Raw genomic sequence first — 23,504 nt, forward strand, 5'->3', positions numbered from 1 at the left:
AGATTTTTGAAATTTTCGAAAAATAGAAAAAAATGAAAAAGATATGATTTTTGAAAAAGATTTTGAAAAGATAAGATTTTTAAAATTGAAAATTTGACTTGACTTGTAAGAAACAACAAATTTTGAAAATTTTTGACTAAGTCAACTCAAATTTTTGAAATTTTGGAGAAAAATAAGGAAAAGATATTTTTTTTGAATTTTTTAATTATGAGAGAGAAAAACACAAACATGACCCAAAACTTAAAAATTTTGGATCAAAACACATGATGCATGCAAGAACACTATGAATGTCAAGATGAGCACCAAGAACACCTTGAAGATCATGATGAACATCAAGAACATATTTTTGAAAAATTTTTGATGCAAAGAAAACGTGCAAGACACCAAACTTAGAAATCTTTAATGCATGGACTCTAACAAACAAAAAATGCATATGAAAAACAACAAACAACACAAAACAAGAAATCATCAAGATCAAATAAGAGGACTTACCAAAAACAACTTGAAGATCATGAAGAACACTATGAATGCATGGAATTTTTTTTTTTCGAAAAATGGAAGTAAAATTTTTAAAACATGCAATTGACACCAAACTTAAAAATTGACTCAAGACTCAAACAAGAAACACAAAATATTTTTGAATTTTATGATTTTATTAATTTTTTTTGGATTTATATTAATTTTTTTTTCGAAAATAAAGTTTGAAAAAAAAAAACGAAAAAGAAAAATTTTGAAAAAGTTTTTGAAAAGAAAATTACCTAATCTGAGCAACAAGATGAACCTTCAGTTGTTCATAGTCGAACAATCCCCGGCAACGGCGCCAAAAACTTGGTGGACGAAATTGTGATTCCTTTGTTATTGTATTTTGTAAAATTCATTACTTTTTCAACTATGTGTGGACACAACTCCGTTCAACTTAACCAGCAAGTGTACTGGGTCATCCAAGTAATACCTTATGTGAGTAAGGGTCGATCCCACAGAGATTGTTGGTATGAAGCAAGCTATGGTCACCTTGTAAATCTCAGTTAGGTAGATTGAATAGTTTTGGGTTTCGAAAATTAATAATAAAAAGAAAATAAAAGGGATAGAAATACTTATGTAAATTAATAGTGGGAATTTCAAATAAGTGTATGGAGATGCTGTGCTCCTCTTGAATCTCTACTTTCCTATTACATTCATCCAATCCTTCTTACTCCTTTCCATGGCAAGCTGTATGTAGGGCATCACCGTTGTCAGTGGCTACATCCCATCCTCTCAGTGAAAACGTTCCTATGCTCTGTCACAGCACGACTAATCAGCTGTTGGTTCTCGATCATGTTGGAATAGGATCCATTGATCCTTTTGCGTTTGTCATCACGCCCAGCAATCGCGAGTTTGAAGCTCGTCACAGTCATTCAATCCCAGAATCCTACTCGGAATACCACAGACAAGGTTTAGACTTTCCGGATCCTCATGAATGCCGCCATCTATCTAGCTTATACCACGAAGATTCTGTTGGGGAATCTAAGAGATATGCGCCCGGCCTAAGGTAGAACGGAAGTGGTTGTCAATCACGCGCGTTCATAGGTGAGAATGATGATGAGTGTCACGGATCATCACATTCATCAAAGTTAAGTATAACGTATATCTTGGAATAAGAATAAAAGATAATTGAATAGAAAGTAAAAGTAATTGTATTGAAACTTGAGGTACAGCAGAGCTCCACACCCTTAATCTATGGTGTGTAGAAACTCCACTGTTGAAAATACATAAGTAAAAGGTTCAGGCATGGCCGAATGGCCAGCCCCCTGAATGTGATCAATAGCCTCTTAAGATGAGGAATAAAACAAAACTGAGACCAAAGATGTCTAATACAATAGTAAATTATCCTATTTATACTAGACTAGCTACTAGGGTTTACATGAGTAAGTAATTGATGCATAAATCCACTTCCGGGGCCCACTTGGTGTATGCTTGGGCTGAGCTTGATCTATCCACGAGCTGAGGCTTTTCTTGGAGTTGAACTCCAAGTTATAACGTGTTTTGGGCATTCAACTCCGGATCATGACGTGTTTCTGGCGTTTAACTCCAGACAGCAGCATGTACTTGGCGTTCAACGCCAAGTTACGTCATCAATTTCAGAATAAAGTATGAACTATTATATATTGATGGAAAGTTCTGGATGTCTACTTTTCAACGCCGTTGAGAGCGTGCCATTTGGAGTTCTGTAGCTCCAGAAAATTCATTTCGAGTGCAAGGAGGTCAGATTCCAACAGCATCAGCAGTCCTTTGTCAGCCTCCTCATCAGAGTTTTGCTCAAGTCCCTCAATTTCAGCCAGAAATTACCTGAAATCACAGAAAAATACACAAACTCATAGTGAAGTCCAGAAATGTGAATTTAACATAAAAAATAATGAAAACATCCCTAAAAGTAGTTTGAACTTACTAAAAACTACCTAAAAACAATGCCAAAAAGCGTATAAATTATCCGCTCATCAGTGACACCATTAGAATAGGCAGAATTTAGGAGCTAGATGAAGCGAGTATTAGGGACGATAAATCCGCCGTTCTAGTACCAGCCTTTCTTATAACCCTTCTGCATCGAGCCTATCTTGTATCTTCCGCTTTGCGTAGACTTTTAAGCCATAAGAATATCCTGGATTTGCAAACTAAATATGTCAAAACTTTCTATTTTTCTTTGACATGTTTAAAAAGGGGAGTTAGTATGAATCTCTTCCATTTTATATCAATTTTCGAGGGAAAAATTTTTTATAAGGTGGGTAGAATGTAGCAACCCTTAGTTTTAAAAATATAAATGTAAATAAGTTATAATTTATTTTATAAAATTAGAATTCCTTATTTTTAGAAAAATTATTTTTATTATCAGTAATTGAACTAATTTTATAATAATTTTAATTTAATCAAATTCATATTATTATTATTATTATTATTATTATTATTATTATTATTATTATTATTATTATTATTATTATTATTATTACATGATCATTATTATTATTTCTAGTATTATTATTACTATTATTAATTATGAAGCATGGAAATCAAAGGCGGTGTTGATTTTACATTAAGTTACATATATATTAGTAATATCATTATGCATTAGGTTATATATATATATATATATCTCGTAAGCCATATATATTAAAAAGAAAGCCAAGGCGGCATGTTTAACATATATATATAGATGATTAGCGTATGCGAGAGGAAAGAAAGAAAGAAAATGGTGAGAGAGAAGAGCGTGATCGACGTAAACTCTTCCGAATTTCCGGTAAGAGTATTCGTAACCTCCTCCTCTACATGTTGGCACCATCTTTTATTAGTGGAAGTTGACAATGACGTAGCTCCTCTTTCCTTTGGGTTTGGCTATCGGAAGTTTTAGGAAGCATAGACGATTCTTGACATTTTCTTCTTCAATAGCTCAGTCAGAAAGCTTCTCCGAAGCTTTGAATATTTTGATTCCTTACGAAGGTATGGTTTTGGTTTCTCATAGTTAATGTTTAATGTCACGTGAAAACTTAGGCTAGAAGACCTTAAGATAGGAATGAACTGAATGTATAATTGATGGATTGTGTATATGGAATAAAATGTGTGGTTTAGTTGTTGTTAATAATTTGCTGTTGAAGTTGGTTAGTTTTGAAAAAGATTTAATATTGGTATTTGTTTGATTTTGAAATAGTTTGTTACTGGAAATGATTTGAATGATTGAAAGATGTTTGGTTTGTTAGTTGGGACCCTTGAAGGGTGGCAGAAATTTGAGTTTTAGAGGAGATACTGCCAAAATTTCTATAAGAATTAGAGTTTTGATTTGAAGTGTTATTTTAAAAAAAAGGGATTATTATGTGGCTTGTGTATTTGAGACTATTTGTTGACCCTCTATCGCAAGATATGACCGGACACTTTAACTCCCCTGATTCCCCCATGGGCATGCATATATATATATATATATATATATATATATATATATATATATATATATATATATATATATATATATATATATATATGAATATTGAATATTATATTTGAGCTTGGAGTTTAACTCCATGGAATACTATATTATTGAGCTTGGAGTGTGACTCCATGGAATATTATATTTGAGCTTGGAGTTTGACTCCATGGAATATTATTGAGCTTGGGAATGCGCGCACAGAGGGACTGTCCAATGGTTAACTACCAGGACTTGTCGGGTTGGCTGTATAACTGACAGATTAGACTCATCAGGCATAGGACAGGCATGCATCATATGCATTTGTATGTATTGCTTGAGTTTGAATTTGTTTTGGTTTGCCTAACTGTTAAATTGAGATTAACTGCTATCTGATTTATGTGCTGTAACTGTTATCTATACCTGTGTTTTCCTTGCTTGAATTGTACGTGTATGTTTTCTGAGAAACCCCTCTTGGCGGAGGTGTGAAGAGGGTTGTCCTACAGAAGATTCAGAGGATTAGAAGCGACAGAAAGTAGAATGTTAGGTTAAATTTAAATTCAGAACTTGAATACTTTAGATAACTTACCTAATTATGGTTTAGTTGAATCCTTAAGATGAAGTCTGCGTGTTAAAGTTCTAGGAATGCCTCTGGCTTTCCCGGGACCTTTTATATTAACTATGCAGGCACCTTTACTATACTGAGAACCTCCGGTTCTCATCCCATACTATGTTGTTGTTTTTCAGATACAGGTCGAGAGACACCTCGTTGAGCATCTGGGTATCCTCCTTACGAGCAAAGAACTATCTTTTGGACTGTCATATTTTGTTTTAGGCTATGTATATATGTTTATAGAATCTCCGCATGTATATTTTGTGTTTTGTCCCTCCTAGAGGTCGACTTGGAGATACAGGAGTTTATTTTGTGGTTTGAGTTTTTTTTTGGGTTGTATATATACATAATTATATACTCTGGCTGGCCTTAGCTTCGTAGGTTGAGTCTGGAGCTTGCTATCTGAGTTTTGGAACTCTGATATGTTTATATGTTCTCAGTTATCTTTCGATTTTACCTGTCCATTTTACGAATATCCATGCGAGTGTGTCACGGTTTTCTGTTTATCGTTTTGTTTAGCTTGTTCTTCAAGGCTCCTAGATATGATTTCATCCAACTATATCTATGTACATATCCTTTTCTTTTAGAGGTCGTAATACCTTGCCACCTCTGCTTTACGACTTAAGCGTAAGGCTCTGTGTGGTAAGGTGTTACACTACCACTTATAGAATTTCCTGTTTCAGAATATCGAGAATCTATCCTCAGATAATCTACCACTCCTTAAATTGGTGTTTTGTTCTCTGACCAAATGGACCTATTTGGTGTTAATATCTGTTTTGGTCAAACTCTCGTGATGCTTGTGAGATGGATTTTATTTTGTTTTTGTTTTTTGTTTTTCTTTCTTGTCTTAATTAGTTGAGTTGATGGAGTATGCTTTAGTGAATTATGTTGTGCATGGTTCAATGCTTGATGATTGGTGGCAACATCAATCTTTTCTTTGAACTATAGAATATTGAAAAGGGAACCTGATGAATAATAATAATAAAAAAATTGAATGTGTGTTAATTTCAGGGAAGAAGTTGAATCTGGTTACTTAACCATTATGTTTGGTTTGTGCAGGATAACCCTTTTGCTTGGTCCACCTTCTTCAAGGAAAACTACTATTTTACTTGCATTGGCTGCAAAATTGGACCCTGAGTTGAGGTATATTTTTCACTCCTATCATATATATTATTCAAATATCATGCCATGACTCATGATGCTACTATATATTATGCTGATAATACAATTCACTATTTTCCTTGATGTGAATGAAATAGGTGGAAGGAGAAGTTACTTACAATGAATACAAGACTAAAGAGTTTGTACCAAGAAAGACTTAAGCATACATCAGCCAAAATGATGTACATTTAGGTGAAATGACTGTCAAAGAAACCTTCAATTTCTCGGCTAGATGCCAGGGGGTCGAAACTCGATATGGTAACTTGAATAGACTTATCTTAAATCTTAGTTTAATGTTTGTATAGATCAGGATCAATGTGCTCATAATTTTGGCTTTCTTTCTCTATCAATGTTATTGTAGAGTATTGAGCACAATGAACGTGTAAAGAAGTTACATATATAAAAGGCAGGGGTGAGTCGTTAATTATTGACTAGTGTCTAGTGGAATGTCACTGTTTTAGCTTTAGAATACTATATACTATACTATTCTAATTAAGATGCTTTCAATGGCTATTATATATATTGATTAAAAACCAAAGTAGAAATAACTTATCTTTAGCGTAGTATATTAGATTTCCATGTCTAGAAGAATGAATGTAGTGAGAGTGACCGCAGGTGACGAGCGAGCCGTCCCTGCCAAATCTTACTGGAATGAACTCCCTAAAATACTTGTAAGTAGACAAGCATTTGATTTTAGATAACTGTATTATTACTGATCATGATAGTTTAGGTAAGTTAGTTTTAATTTTAGGCCTGTAATATTTTATATGTACTCAAATTGATTCTTAACGTATTAACATATCAACATATCAACATTGATTCTTATTTCTTAACTCATGTTGGGATAAATTGAATGTTTCTTGTAACACAATGGTGAAATTCTCTCCGTCAAGGTATCGATTGCCTACTAATACAGCTTTCCTATTCTGCATTTTTGTATTGATCAGAGCTTGCTTCTCTTGCCATAAGTGCGATGCAGTTACTTGCTCTGGTATATCTTATTTGTTACTAAATCAGATTTCTCTATTGACTTTAGGTTGACAAGCTTGGAAAGGAATCCCTTATTAACTGTGCCAAGACCAGCATGTCGTCAAAGTTGATAGCTGGTGACAGCAACTTCTTTGCCAACTTGGTATGTTTGAAGTTTAGTGTTTGAAAAGGTTAAATTTTGGGGATATAGACTGTGAAATTGCAAAAATCAGTTTCAGTTCTCATCATGTGGGCTTATGGTTCTGGTGGTTTTGGTTATTTACACAGGTTGTAGAGGTAGTGCAAGCTGTAAAGATGACCAATGCTAGGGGAAAATTAAATACCCAATCAAGGTTGGTTTTTCAAATTCCTTTTCATCTTATTGTTTATATGGCTTGCTCCTAGGTGAAACTAAAACATTCTATTTTCAGCATGTGTTAAGAATTTGTGATGTGTACTTCAATTAGTTGAATCTTGCCTTTACGTACTTTAATTATCATGGTCTTTCTCTGGATTTTATCCTCTGTCCTTTTTTTTTTGTTCACCATTTTTATAGAGAATCAATATATTGAAGGCTCATGGAAAAAGTGCTAGAGACAGCTTTCTGATGAATGGTTATGCTTTAAATACTAGCTGTGCAGCTCAAGAAATGCCTCTTAGGGTTGTCCCTGCAAAAATTGCCTGTCTTGATTTTAATTTTCAGAAGACTAAAATGCAATTGGGTGTTCAGGTATTAGTTACTGATCCCAAAGAGCTTGAGAAAATTCGTCAAAGGTAATATTATTACAATTTATTCTTAAATCTTTTGTCAGTGACATATGATCATGCTTTCCATGTTATTCTAAAAAAAAAATCCTACCAGACTCCCTTTCATATTTCAGCGGGAATATTTATTTTGTTGTTAAAAATTAAATATTGTTATATACCAACACCGCTGCTGTTCACCATATATTGCTAAATGTTTAATTTTAAAATGGTCTTAAGAATTGGCCAGGGGTTTCCCATTGTGTACACTGAAATTTTCCCTTTATAAATTTTTCCCTTTTATTATTGTTATGGTTAAAATTTCTATAATTTTTCAATTCCTTAAAATAGTAAATAACTGTGTAATGCCAATGTCTTTTATTTTGAAAATTTGCTTGTGCTTTGTCTAAAACAATTTGTTACCACCTCGGAAATAAAATAATATCCAAGTTTCATTTCGTGGCTTGGCAATTGGTCATTTTATTTCGTATTGCAGAGAGGCTGATATGCCAATGTCTTTTTTGGCCTCGCTTAATGATGCAGCTTGTTCGAAATGTGTTGTAGGTCTCTTTTTTAGCCAAGAAGTCATTCCCTTGTGCTGTGAAACTTGTGGTCTTAAGGATTTAAAAGCTCTTGAGTCAAAATCATTGGAATTGAGGTTTATTCTCTCTTTAGTGATAGTAATATATATTGACTTGTTTATAAGAGTTTATATTGACTTTTTTCTATTTTGGAAATGAAGTGCTGAAGGTGAAGGAGGAAAGGAGGAGTATTAGAAGTAAGAGTCACTATTTCTCTTTTTATAATATGTTTATCTCTTGCATATGGATTATAATTTTTAATTGAAAATTGTTTGGCTTACGCGGTTGTTTTTATTTGTTTTTCTATGCTTTCTACAGTGATTATCACTCCTCCATTCCTCCAAAAATATTGTGGCATAGAGAAGAAACCCAGAGGTCTTAGCAGAACAAGCCGCTAGGAGAAAGAGAAAATGTTGAATGGATCTTAGAAGAATTGAACAACTAATGTCCAGTCTGTGCTCATGTATGACTGTTCCTTTGGCAAGATTTCCTTGTAAACCAATGTTGCTTGTGGATTATACTCTCTATATTTATTTTAATTCTAGACTAGGTTTATGTTTATATTTAGGCTAATTCTGATAGTGGTTAGCGACAAGAACAGATTGTTTTATATCACCTTTAGTGTATGCTACAGTATAGATTTTACAGATTTTCTTTTTTTCAGTGGTATTTGTTTTGAATAATAGTTGATGTATGGTTGTTACTTATTATTATAGTTGATGTATCAATATACTTTGTTTATGTTTTGAGTTATATTGACTTGCTTGTTTATAGTAATTTTCTTTTAGTTTGATAATACGATGAACTTCTTTAAATTTATATTTATTTTGTAATGAAAAATCTAAAAAAAATGCAATTTTACTTTACTGACAGATTTACAGACGGATTTTTTGTCTGTATTCAGAGTTTGGGATGATTTTCCAAGATTTTAATTACAGACAAAAAATCTGTCAAAAAATCTGTTGCCAATCACCAACGAAAAATCCGTCGAAAAATCTGTCTGTAATTACCGACGGAAAATCCGTTAGAAAACCTGACTCTAACTACCGATAGAAAATCCGTTGGAAAATCTGTCTCTAATTACCGACGGAAAATCCGTCAAAAAGTTCGACGTTCCAGGGAAATGGAGGTGAGTATTTACCGAGGAAAAATCTGTCGGTAACTGGTAAAAATTCATCGGTAATTTTTCGACGAAAAAAATCCGTCGGTAAATAATTTCTGACGAGACTTTTACAGAGGGATAAAATCTGTCGGTAACCAAAAATCTGTCTGTAATAAAGACGAAATCTGTCTATAAATCTATCTATATTAAGCAATTTTCTAGTTGTGCTATTGACTAAGAAACCTAAGATCTCCGTAGATAAGAAAATCAAATAATAAATTTTTTAACTATTATTTTCATGTAAAAGAGTTTAATTTTTTGTTAATAATTAATTTTAATATTTATCTAAAATTTTTAAAAATTAATATGTATGTTTTTACATTTAATTAGATGTTAAATCTGTTGTACAAATAAAAATAGTTAATTTTCATATTTGTTATTTAAAAATAATATTTCTTTCTCTCTCTCTCTTTCTCTTTCTCTTTCTCTCTCTATATATAATTAGGTATTAGAATAAAAAACTTTATATTGATAGATATAAAATTAACCCAAAATCATTTTTTTAAATAATTGAATCTTGATTCTAATTATTAATCACAACATTAGTATTCTCTCCAAATTATATGTATAAATATTTGAAGGAAGAAAAGTGAAAATATATATTAGAAAGATAAGTGGCTAAAATTTAAAACTAAATAAATCTAAAAAAGTATTATATAATAATATATATTTTTTATGTGAAAAATATTATAGTATATTTTTTAATTATATTTAATTATAAACTTAATGAATTTTTTATAATTTTATGAATTTATTTTAATTATATTATTTTTTTAATTTTATTTTTTGTAAAATAAAAAGGTAGAGAGATGGAGAATGAGAGAGAGAAAGATAAAGAAGAAGAAAGAGAGAGAGTTTGTTAATTTTGAAAGAAAATATTTTATTTTAATTGTAATGATAGAATATCTCGTGACACATTTTGGTTTGTCAAATTAGTAATATAAATTATAAATTATAAATTATAAATAGAGTGGAAAGGGTGGAGAGAAATAAAGAAAGAGAGAGAGGTAGTTAGATAAGAGAATGGAGGAATGGAATTTGTTAATGTTAGTGAAAAATATTTCATCTCAATTTTAATGAGAATGTCATGTGACATATTTTGGTTGTTAAACTAATAATATAATATAGCTATATTTCAATTTTAATTTTAATTTTAATTTAATTACAATTAGAGAATGTCATATTTCACATTTTTTATTGTCAAATTTGTAATTAGTTATTGATAATGATATATAAAAGAGATAGAGTAGGTGAAGGAATGAGAGAGATTGAGAAAGGAAAAGATGGGAGGAGAGAACTCTTTAAGTTTAGAAAGAAAGATTTTATTTTAATTGCAATAAAAGAGTGACATATGAAATATTTTGATCGTAAAATTAATAATATCTAATAGATTAATTAGCCTAGCTACAAGAATTTTAGATCAATTTCAACTCAAAACAAAAAATTATTGAGTCAAGAATTGATTTAGTTCTTTGTGATGACAAATATAATTAATAATATCTTAATATACTTATTTTCTTTACGAGCATGTAGGTATTAAGTGATCGATATGACAATCAAATATCACAATAAAAAATTTCATGATTCAAGCGAAAATAGCACACAATTAAAAAATTATTTATTAGAGACGGATTTATAGATAGATATGGTCTTTATTACAAATGAATTTTTAGTTACTGACATATTTTGTCCCTTTGTAAAAGCCATGTTGAAAATTATTTACCAACTGATTTTTTTGTCGGTAATTTACCGACAGATTTTTCTCCATTATCAACAGATTTTTCCTCGGTAATCGTCCCCTCCATTTTGCTAAAACCGTTATATTTTCTGAGAGATTTTCCATCGATAATTTACCAACAGATTTTTTTTCCATTACCAATATATTTTTCTTCAATAATCGTCCCCTCCTTTTTGCTTAAAACGTCAGATTTTTCGACAGATTTTTTGTCGATAATTTATCGACATTTTTATTCCGTGACCGACAGATTTTTTCTCAGTCCCCTCCATTTCACTTAAATGTCAGATTTCTGACAGATTTTTTGTCGGTTACTAGAGTCAAATTTTTCGACAGATTTTCTGTCGGTAATTGGAGCCAAGAACAACATTCACAACTCTGAGTATAGACAGATTTTTTGTCTGTAAATCCGTCTGTAAGATAAACGGATTTTTTTTTATTTTTTCATACAAAATAAATATAAATTTAATCAAGACAAATTTTCATCCAATTTTCATCTAACTTATATTCGAATATTCATAGTATTTCAAAAAATAAACAAGTTCATCGTATTATGAAATTAGAAGAAAAATACTATAGACAAGCAATTCAATTCAAAACATAAACAAAAGTAGTGTGTTGATACATTAGATGTTCTACAATATAAATATAGTAATACTCAAAATATCTCTAGCAAGAACTTGGTCCAAAAAAAGCCACCGGAAGAATTGTTTTTCTTTGAAAAGACGGTGAATTAAGATCAGTGGCACTATATAATTCGTAATTGTTTCCTAAATCAATAGTATTCCTCTTCAAAGATTCATGCTCCTTAGTGTCTGTTATTTTCTTATTCTAAAAATATTATTGATGTTCAACATGTTTCCTAATTAGATTTTAGTTACGTGCGGAAATTTACCACGCCGGAACTCAATTTAGTGGCTAATTTTAGTCACGGCAAACTGAATATGCCACAACTATCAATGCATGTGTAAAATACTGTGGCAAACTTTCATTTTTCTATTAGTGTAATGTAATATGCATGGAGTAGATTATTATAAGGTAGTTTTATGTGAATTAGTGGTGATGGTTCTAGTCTACATATTTGTGAAATGATAATTGTGTGGTGATGTGTTAGTATTTTTATAAATTATAGGTGTATGTTGATTTTTGAGAGATGGAGTTGTCGGATAGCGATTTTTTTGGAAGACACTCCGTTGAGGAGTTTCCAAGAGGAGACGAACTAGAGTTTTTAGACGACGATTCGGAGGTTGATGAAGATAAACCTGAAGATAAGAGAATAGTAGAGCTGTCACGAGAAGATATCATGCAACTTGAGTTTACAGATCAGGATGCTGTTTATCGATTATACAAGACTTATTCAATGATGCACGATTTCGCTGTGAGGCTGGATGAAATAAGATGCGATAGCGATGGTTGCGTAATTATGCGCCAATGTGTTTGTAATCGGGTGGGCTCAAGAAAGGAAAAGGTTGAAAAGGACGAAAGAATCAGGGACCACGACCCCTAACTCGAAGTTGTTGTCGTGCGAGGATTCGTGCAAGATTAGATAGAAAAAATTCATATGCTTAACACTTGTTATAATATGTTTGTCCCAAAATAAAATATAAATAATTCTTTTGTGTTTTACGTTAGAAAAATATTTTGTTAAACTTAACACATAATAATAATTATATTGTTAAATTTAATTTAATATAAAAAACAAATAAATAAATTCAAAAAATAGTGAAAATAACTTTATTATATTAGCTAATTAATTAATAATTAAATTGAGACTTGATTTTCTAATTAAATATAATTTAAATTATTAGTAATTTTTTAAAAATTATTTAAGATAGAAAAACATATTATCTATATATTAATATATTGTAATTATTTTAGTTAAAAAATTTATTTATACCATAAAGACTATAATAAGTAAATTTGATAACTAAATATGGGATAATAAAAAGTAAAATATTGTTTAAGAACATATATAGAAAAATGATATTTAGTCATGTTAAAAATAAAAAATAGCCGTTATAAATTATTTTTTTTGTTATTTGAATATGATACTGTGTGTATGAAATTATATTTTTATTATTTTAAATATTATAATAATTGATTGTGTGTATATGTCTAGTTCTTATCAATATGTATAGATAGTTCGAACTTGAAATTTTAAATATAACTAAACCAATTTAGATTGGTCAAGTGATCAGCTCAGTCGTTTGCTTAAATAAGTATTGGAGGTTTGAATTCTGTCTTGTATATGTAGAAACTCATTGCTGGCCAACTGCAGACTCTTAAATGAAATTCAAATTCAGAACGGATTAGTCCTTAACTTGTTGGGTATTATGGAAAGTAAGAAAAATATTTATACCTAAATTTTATTATATTTTTGCTTCCACTACTAAATTTTTCTGGGCCCGTCACTATAAGTACTGTCACATCTTAGGATACTTGGTTGCTCACAAAGGTGGATATGCAAACTTGTCATTTAACCAAAAAGATATGTACAACCTCATTACTCAACATAAGGAGGAAAAGGTGAAGGGTGTGGATGCAAATACTGCAATAAGTTACCTGAGAGGTGAAGCTGGGAATGATTCTTATTTCTTTGGCAAGTACACATTAAGTAATGAGAATCGATTGGAAATTTGCTTTGGGCTGATGGGACTAGCCGTATTGATTATGAGTGCGTTGGGGATGTCTTGCATTTGATTCGACTTACAATAGGAACGTCTACAATAAACCACTTGTGATATTTTCTGGGAGCAATCATCATGGGCAGACCGTCATATTTTGATGTGGTCTTATTGTTAACGAGGATATTGGTTCATATAAGTGGTTGTTGGAAACTTTTTTGGAAGCAATGGGGAATAAATACCCTATGGCAGTTGTCATCAACGAAGATCTTTCAATGAGAGAAGCCATTAAACAAGTATTTCCTTATGCAACATATCGACTATGTGCATGGCACTCACACAGGAATGCATGCAAGAAGGTTAAGAACAGTGAATTTCTAAATGACTTCAAGAAATTGATTTATGCTAATGTGAGTGTTGAAGAGTTTGAGGTCATATGGGGAGATATGGTGGCGAGGTATAACTTATCAAGCAACTCTTAGATCAGCCAAACCTATGAGTCGAGGAATTTATGGGATCTTGCATATTTGAGAAACCAATTTTTTGGGTGAATCAGGACAACATCCCAGTGTGAAGAGATTAATTCTCTAATAAAATCATATATGAGAAAGAAAGATACCCTTCTTGAATTCATCAATAACATGGAGACCGTTGTTAGCCATTACAAGAACAATGAAAGAGTTGCAGAATTCAATAGTAAATATACTGATCCATTACTTATGACTTCTTTGCCGACACTTGAAGGTTTTGCTGCAAAAAATTTCACTTGTAACATGTTTCGGGAGGTCAAGAAGGAAATTGAGGGTGCTTGTGCTATGAACACACAGTTGGTAATTCAGGATGGTGGAAAACTATACTTCAAGTGTAACATTTTTGGAATCCCAGAGATTGATCATGTAGTTGAGTTTGACAAAGTTGGAGGATGTTTCGTTGTGAGTGTTTGTGGTTTGAAAATTGAGGAATTCCTTGCATGCACATATTTGCATGCCTAAAGCACCAACACGTTGAAGTTATTCCAGAAGACTTAGTATACAAGAGATGGAGAAAGAATGTCAAGAGTAATTTCATGAAGTCAAATGTCGATGATCCAAGTGATTCTGATAAGGTACTCAAGTGTCGTTTGGGTGTGTTAGGTGTTGATTGTTCTAGGTTGATGGATGTTGCATGTAAGCACTCATGTTCTATGTTGATGGATGTTGCATGTAAGCACTCAAGTTATTTTGTCGAAGCAATGAATGATATTGTCAACACAATTACAAAACTCCAAAAGCAAGGTGAAAATCTACGCAACGGTAATTTAGACGATGACTACGTTGTTAACGCATTGGTGGTGAAGAGTAAGGGAGCTCCCAAGAAAAACTCAAAATTTAAGCAACAGAAAAAGTGTTGAAACTGCGGTGTGCCAGGGCACTACAACAAAAATTGTCCTAATGTTCCTGGTAGAATCCCTAAGGAGCCGATAGACGATGATACAGAAAAGAATAACAGCAGCCATCATGACATGCTGACTAAGGTATGTCATACTATAACTATGTCTAGAATTTCGTTGTATGGTGATTCGGCATATTATGTTTTGGATTTTTAAACTATGTTATTTTTATGATGTTGTAACAAAAGATGATGTTTGATTTGTGATCAGGGCAAAAGACATTACAGTGTGAAAAATCAGCAGAAGATGGAAAAAAGTAGGGACATTGGAGGTGGAACAGCACCAACCTCAGTAGCTAAATCTGCTTTTACTGATCAAGTGAAAACATCAAGTCTTGGTCTTGATATCCCTAGTCTTGATATTTGACGATAAATTTTGAATTAATTTGAGTGGATTTCATCATATAAACCCACATTTATTCATGTAAATAGCAGGCTTTTGTGTTTTCTCTCTAAGTTGAGCTTAATTGTGAAAACATGCTATTTTGTGCCTAACTTAATAAATTTTATCTCACTTTCATCCCATTTGATGCCTTGATGGTTTTGATGAGTGATTTCAGGTATAATAGGTAGGAATGGCTTGATAAGAGTGGAAGAAAAGCATGCAATTGGGAGAAAACATGAAGAAAACAAAGGAGAAGCACACACTGGAGTGTGCGTATGCACAACTTACTATGCGTACGCACAAAAAGCACAACAGCATGTGTGCGTACGCATGACAATCTGTGCATACGCACAAGTGAAAGATCAGCAAGTGTGCATACGCACAGGTCTAGGGACGTGACTCACTTAAAGGAAATCGCTGGGGGCGATTTCTGGGCCTCTAGAGCTCAGTTTTGGACTTTCTCAAGCTGATATAGTGCTATATCAAAGGGCCATCACTCCATGTCAAGTGGAGAGCAATTAGGGTAGATTAGAAACATGTTTTAGGTCATATTCTAGGGAGAGAAGCTCTCCCTTCTCTCTAGAATTAGGGTAGATTAGGTTAGATCTCTCTTAAATTTAGGTTTAATTCTTGTTTTCCTTTAGTTTTTCTTGCCATTTATTGTTTTTGCACTCTTGTTCTTTACTTCTACTTATTCTTTCCTTTATTTTGTTCTTTTATGTTTATGTCACTTCGTTACTTTTAATTTTAATTAATGCAATTCATATTTTATGTTTTTTATTGATCAATTTAGTTGTTATTGTTTTCTTGCAATTGGCAGTTGTAGATTTTATTATCTCTTGTTAATTTACCATGCTTCTCTTTTATACCTTCTAAGTGTTTGATAAAATGCTTGGTTGGATTTTTGCCTAGTTTTTCACACTTTTGGTTGGAAAATTGGGTAATTGGGGTGAATTTGAGTGGTGGATGTCCATTCTACATTGTGTGAAGATTGTTAGTTGATTTGGTTTCTACTAACTCTAAGCCTTCCATTAATAGAGTTGGCTAGGACTTGTGAATTGAGATCAATTATGCCCTTTTGACTAATTCTCGATGTTAGGATTGATTAATTAGGATTAATTCTACATAATTACCATGTTTGTGGTCCATAACTAGGATAGGAATCCTTAATTCCCCAATTCTTGCCAAGAGCCTTTTTTGCCATTTAATTTTCATTTTCATTGCTTTTACTTGCTTTCCATTTAATAACTTGCCATTTTAATTTCTTACCTCTTATAATCAAAACCCCCAAATCTCCCATAACCAATAATAGAGCATTTCATTGCAACTCCTAGGGAAGACGACCCGGGACTTAAAAACTTCCGGTTATTTTGTATTGATTGTGACATCTCTTTTGAATTAAAATTTGATTTGATCATTACTTGTCGGTTTGGAACTATACTTGCAATGAAGTTATTTCCTCTAACCGAGAAGAAAATTCTAAACCGACGATTTTGCTCTTTCAAATTTTTGGCGCCGTTGTCGGGGAGTTGCAATGGTGTTATATTATTGGCTATTGTTAATATGTGAATATGTGAATAGTTTATTTTTGATTGATTGCTTGTTTTTGCTAGTTTTAGGAATTCATTTTATTTGTTCTTATTACCTTTGGTTTTTGTTTTCTTTTTATCCTATGACTTCTCACCCATTGCATTATGAGTTTTGTGGCTAATGTGTTATAGGAATTGGAAATTTCAAATGCTTGTTACCTAGATGGAATGAAAGAAATTCACAACAAGATTTGGGTGCACAAGCTTTGGAATCACAAAAGTCTTGGAGAATACAAGCTTGGGTGGGGATATCAAAGAGGTTTGAAGCACAAGCCTCCTTGATGAGAGCTTCTCAATAAAGTCCAACTTAAAGACTCTAAATAGAGGTGCTAGGTGGGAGACACCTCACCATGGTAACATTGTTCTTACCCTTTCTTATTGTTTATAGTTTGACTTTATTGCATTTTTGTTTGTCTTAGTTAGCCTAAGATTAGTTAATTTTTGAGTTTAGTTAGGCTAATTTTCATATGGATCATGCATTTATGGATATTTGAATGTTGTGGGGTTAAATTATAGTTGAGCTAAGGTGCAATGCCTTAGATTTTGAAAGATTTTTTTTTGGAAAAATAGGGTATGTGCATGTGCACAACCTTGTGTGCACGCACACAACAACAAAATTTTGCGTCTTATGCGTACGCACCACTCTGTATGTACGCACACCAGCCGGTACGCCCTCTGTTGGGAGCGCTCGCACGCCTTGTGCGCGCGCAGCTCCCTTTGTTTTGTGCTTTTTGCGTGCGCACGCCCTTTTGCGTACGCACACAACCTTCTTTTTGCGCACCGTATGCGTACGCACCAACTTGTGTGTACGCACACTCACCTGAACCCATTCTGTTGGGAGCGTTGGCATGCACTGTGCGCATTAACCCCTGCCACTTTTCGCTCTTGTGTGTGCGCACGCACACATGATCCTTCCAAACAAAAAAACAAAAAAAGTGTTATGTGCGTGCGCACACTTCTTGATCACCTCTCTGTTCGGAGCGTTCGCACACCCTTGTGCGAGCGCACACTTTCTGTTTTCCACCTTGTGTGCGTACGCACAAGTGCTATTTTCCTTTGAATTAAGCCCTAACGCACTTCCGCCCGCTCCATCCCTCTCTTCTCTTGGTTTTTCCATGTTTTTCTACTTGTTTTACTTAGTTTTTTAATTGCATTTCATTTTTGTTTTAGTAATTGTATTAGATTTGGTTTAGTTGTTTGTTAATTAAATAAGTTGTAAGTGTTTGCTTGATGTTGATTGGGTTGTTTCTTACTTAAATGTTGGTTTAATTTTTTATGAATATGTGCACTAAGCATCAAGTCCTTGTTGATTGCCTAAATGAATTTTGAGTTTGATTCATATGTTGTAGCTACCATATTGGTGCACAAAATTGTGATCATCAATGGGGCCATCAACATGGTACGCTCAATTGCAATCTCAACTCTTTATCACAACTTCGCACAACTAACCAGCAAGTGTACTGGGTCGTCCAAGTAATAAACCTTACGCGAGTAAGGGTCGATCCCACAGAGATTGTTGGTATGAAGCAAGCTATGGTCATCTTGTAAATCTCAGTCAGGCGGATTCAAATGGTTATGGAGGATGAATGATTAAAAGATAAATAAAACATAAAATAAAGATAGAGATACTTATGTAATTCATTGGTGAGAATTTCAGATAAGCGTATGGAGATGCTTTGTCCCTTCCATCTCTCTGCTTTCCTACTGTCTTCATCCAATCCTTCTTACTCCTTTCCATGGCAAGCTGTATGTTGGGCATCACCGTTGTCAATGGCTACAGTCTCGTCCTCTTAGTGAAAATGTTCAACGCGCTCTGTCTCAGCACGGCTATTCATCTGTCGGTTCTCGATCATGTCGGAATAGAATCCAGTGATTCTTTTGCGTCTGTTACTAACGCCCCACAATCGCGAGTTTGAAGCTCGTCACAGTCATTCAATCCTTGAATCCTACTCGGAATACCACAGACAAGGTTTAGACTTTCCGGATTCTCAAGAATGCCGCCATCAATTCTAGCTTATACCACGAAGATTCTGATCAAGGAATCTAAGAGATAAACACTCAAGCCTTGTTTGCATGTAGAACGGAAGTGGTTGTCAGGCACGCGTTCATAAGTGAGAATGATGATGAGCGTCACATAATCATCACATTCATCATGTTCTTGGGTGCAAGTGAATATCTTAGAACAAGAATAAGATGAATTGAATGGAAAATAGTAGTAATTGCATTGATACTCGAGGTACAGCAGAGCTCCACACCTTAATCTATGGTGTGTAGAAACTCCACCGTTGAAAATACATAAGAACAAGGTCTAGGCATGGCTGTGAGGCCAGCCCCCAAAACGTGATCTAAGATAGCATAAGACTAGTCAAAGATAAAAATACAATAGCAAAAGGTCCTATTTATAGAGAACTAGTAGCTTAGAGTTTACAAAAATGAGTAAATAACGTAAAAATCCACTTCCGGGCCCACTTGGTGTGTGCTTGGGCTGAGCATTGAAGCTTTCATGTGTAGAGACTTTTCTTGGAGTTAAACGCCAGCTTTTGTGCCAGTTTGGGCGTTTAACTCCCACTTTTGTGCCAGTTCCGGCGTTTAACGCCGGGAATTCTCGAGCTGATTTGGAACACCAGTTTGGGCCATCAAATCTCAGGCAAAGTATGAACTATTATATATTGCTGGAAAGCCCAGGATGTCTAATTTCCAACGCAATTGAGAGCGCGCCATTTGGGCTTTTGTAGCTCCAGAAAATCCACTTCGAATGCAGAGAGGTCAGAATCCAATAGCATCTGCAGTCCTTTTCAGCCTCTGAATCAGATTTTTGCTCAGGTTCCTCAATTTCAGCCAGAAAATACCTGAAATCATAGAAAAACACACAAACTCATAGTAAAGTCCAGAAAAGTGAATTTTAAATAAAAACTAATAAAAATATAATCAAAACTAACTAAAACATACTAAAAACATACTAAAAATAATGCCAAAAAGCGTATAAATTATCCGCTCATTACAACACCAAACTTAAATTGTCGCTTGTCCTCAAGCAACTGAAAATCAAATAGGATAAAAAGAAGAGAATATACTATGGACTCCAAAATATCAATGAAACTTAGCTCCAATTAGATGAGCGGGACTTGTAGCTTTTTGCCTCTGAACAGTTTTGACATCTCACTTTTATCCTTTGAAGTTCAGAATGATTGGCTTCTATAGGAACTCAGAATCCAGATAGTGTTATTGATTCTCCTAGTTAAGTATGTTGATTCTTGAACACAGCTACTTTATGAGTCTTGGTCGTAGCCCAAAGCACTCTGTTTTCCAGTATTACCACCGGATACATCCATGCCACAGACACATAACTGGGTGAACCTTTTCAGATTGTGACTCAGCTTTGCTAAAGTCCCCAATTAGAGGTGTCCAGGATTCTTAAGCACACTCTTTTTACTTTGTTACGACTTTAACCGCTCAGTCTCAAGTTTTCACTTGACACCTTCACGCCACAAGCACATGGTTAGGGACAGCTTGGTTTAGCCGCTTAGGCCAGGATGTTATTCCTGTAGGCCCTCCTATCAACTAATACTCAAAGCCTTGGATCCTTTCTATTACCCTTGCCTTTTGGTTTAAAGGGATATTGGCTTTTTTTTTTTGCTTGTTCTTTTCTCTTTTTTTCTTTTTTTTTTGAATTCACTGCTTTTTCTTGCTTCAAGAATCATTTTTATGATTTTTCAGATCCTCAGTAACATGTCTCCTTTTTCATCATTCTTTCAAGAGCCAACAATTTTAACATTCATGAACAACAAATTCAAAAGACATATGCACTGTTCAAGCATACATTCAGAAAACAAAAAGTATTGCCACCACATCAAAATAATTGAACTAGTTTTAAGGATGAATTCGAAATCATGTACTTCTTGTTCTTTTGTAATAAAAATATTTTTCATTTAAGAAAGGTGATGGATTCATAGGACATTCATAACTTTAAGGCATAGACACTAAGACACTAATGATCATGTAATAAGACACAAACATAGATAAACATAAGCATAAAAATTCGAAAAACAGAAAAATAAAGAACAAGGAGATTAAAGAACGGGTCCACCTTAGTGATGGCGGCTTGTTGTTCCTCTTGAAGATCTTATGGAGTGCTTGAGCTCCTCAATGTCTCTTCCTTGCCTTTGTTGCTCCTCTCTCATGATTCTTTGATCTTCTTTAATTTCATGGAGGAGGATGGAATGTTCTTGGTACTCCACCCTTAGTTGTCCCATGTTGGAACTCAATTCTCCTAGGGAGGTATTGATTTTCTCCCAATAGTTTTGTGGAGGAAAGTGCATCCCTTGAGGCATCTCAGGGATTTCATGATGAGGAATCTCCTCATGTCCATGAGTGGGATCTCTTGTTTGCTCTATCCTCTTCTTAGTGATGGGCTTGTCCTCATCAATGAGGATGTCTCCCTCTATGTTAATTCCAACTGAATTACAGAGGTGACAAATGAGATGAGGGAAGGCTAACCTTGCCAAGGTAGAGGACTTGTCCGCCACCTTATAAAGTTCTTGGGATATAACCTCATGAACTTCTACTTCCTCTCCAATCATGATGCTATGAATCATGATAGCCCGGTCTATAGTAACTTCGGACCGGTTGCTAGTGGGAATGATTGAGCGTTGGATAAACTCCAACCATCCCCTAGCCACGGGCTTGAGGTCATGCCTTCTCAGTTGAACCGGCTTCCCTCTTGAATCTCTCTTCCATTGAGCGCCTCTTCACAAATGTCTATGAGGACTTGGTCCAACCTTTGATCAAAGTTGACCCTTCTAGTGTAGGGGTGTTCATCTCCTTGCATCATGGGCAAGTTGAATGCCAACCTTACATTTTTCGGACTAAAATCTAAGCATTTTCCCCGAACCATTGTAAGCCAATTCTTTGGGTCCGGGTTCACACTTTGATCATGGTTCTTGGTGATCCATGCATTGGCATAGAACTCTTGAACCATTAAGATTCTGACTTGTTGAATAGGGTTGGTAAGAACTTCCCAACCTCTTCTTTGGATCTCATGTCGGATCTCCGGATATTCACTCTTTTTGAGTTTGAAAGGGACCTCGAGGATCACCTTCTTCATGGCCACGACTTCATAGAAGTGGTCTTGATGCACCCTTGAGATGAATCTCTCCATCTCCCATGACTCAGAGGTGGAAGCTTTTGCCTTCCCTTTCCTCTTTCTAGAGGTTTCTCCGGCCTTAGGTGCCATAAATGGTTATGGAAAAATAAAAAGCAACGCTTTTACCACACCAAACTTAGAAGGTTTGCTCGTCCTCGAGCAAAAGAAGAAAGAAGAGAGTAGAAGAAGAAGAAATAGAGGAGATGGAGGGGGCTTTGTGGTTCGGCCAAGGGGGAGAAGTAGTGTTTAGGTTGTGTGAAAATGAGGGGGTGAAGATGGGTTTATATAGGGATGGAGAGGGGGGTGGTTCGGCCATTATGGGTGGGTTTGGGAGGGAAAGTGGTTTGAATTTGGATGGTGGGGTAGGTGGGGATCCTGTGGGATTTGATAGGTGAGGGGTTTTTGGGGTGATTGGTGAATGGGTGAAGAAGAGAGAGAGTGGTGGGGTAGGTGGGGATCCTGTGGGGCCCACACATCTGAGGTGTCAAAGATAGCTCATCCCTGCACCAAGTGGCGTGCAAAAACGCCCTTTCTGCCAATCCTGGCGTTAAATGCTGGGCTGCTGCCCCTTTTTGGCGTTTAACGCCAGCTTCTTGCCCATTCCTGGCGTTAAACGCCAGTCTGGTGCCCCTTTCTGGCGTTAAACGCCCAGAATTGTGCCAGACTGGGCGTTAAACGCCCATTTGCTGCCCTTACTGGCATTTAAACGCCAGCAAGTTTTTCCTCCAGGGTGTGCTATTTTTCATTATGTTTTTCATTCTGTTTTTGCTTTTTCAATTGTTTTTGTGACTTCACATGATCATCAACCTATAGAAAACAGAAAATAACAATGGAAAATAGATAAATATAACATTGGGTTGCCTCCTAACAAGCGCTTCTTTAATGTCAGTAGCTTGACAGTGGGCCCTCATGGAACCTCACAGATGATCAGAGCAATATTGGAACCTCCCAACACCAAACTTAGAGTTTGAATGTGGTGCTTCAACACCAAACTTAGAATTTGGTTGTGGCCTCCCAACACCAAACTTAGAGTTTGACTGTGGGGGCTCTGTTTGACTCTGTTTTGAGAGAAGCTCTTCATGCTTCCTCTCCATGGTTACAGAAGGATATCCTTGAGCCTTAAACACAAGGGATTCTTCATTCACTTGAATGATCAATTCTCCTCTGTCAACATCAATCACATCCTTTGCTGTGGTTAGGAAGGGTCTGCCAACGATGATGGTTTCATCCATGCACTTCCCAGTTTCTAGGACTATGAAATCAGCAGGGATGTAATGGTCTTCAATCTTTACCAGAACATCCTCTACAAGTCCATAAGCTTGTTTTCTTGAATTGTCTGCCATCTCTAGTGAGATTCTTGCAGCTTGTACCTCAAAGATCCCTAGCTTCTCCATTACAGAGAGAGGCATGAGGTTTATGCTTGACCCTAGGTCACATAGAGCCTT

This window comes from Arachis stenosperma, chromosome 1, assembly GCF_014773155.1.
Source record: "Arachis stenosperma cultivar V10309 chromosome 1, arast.V10309.gnm1.PFL2, whole genome shotgun sequence".
Lineage (NCBI taxonomy): Eukaryota > Viridiplantae > Streptophyta > Magnoliopsida > Fabales > Fabaceae > Arachis > Arachis stenosperma.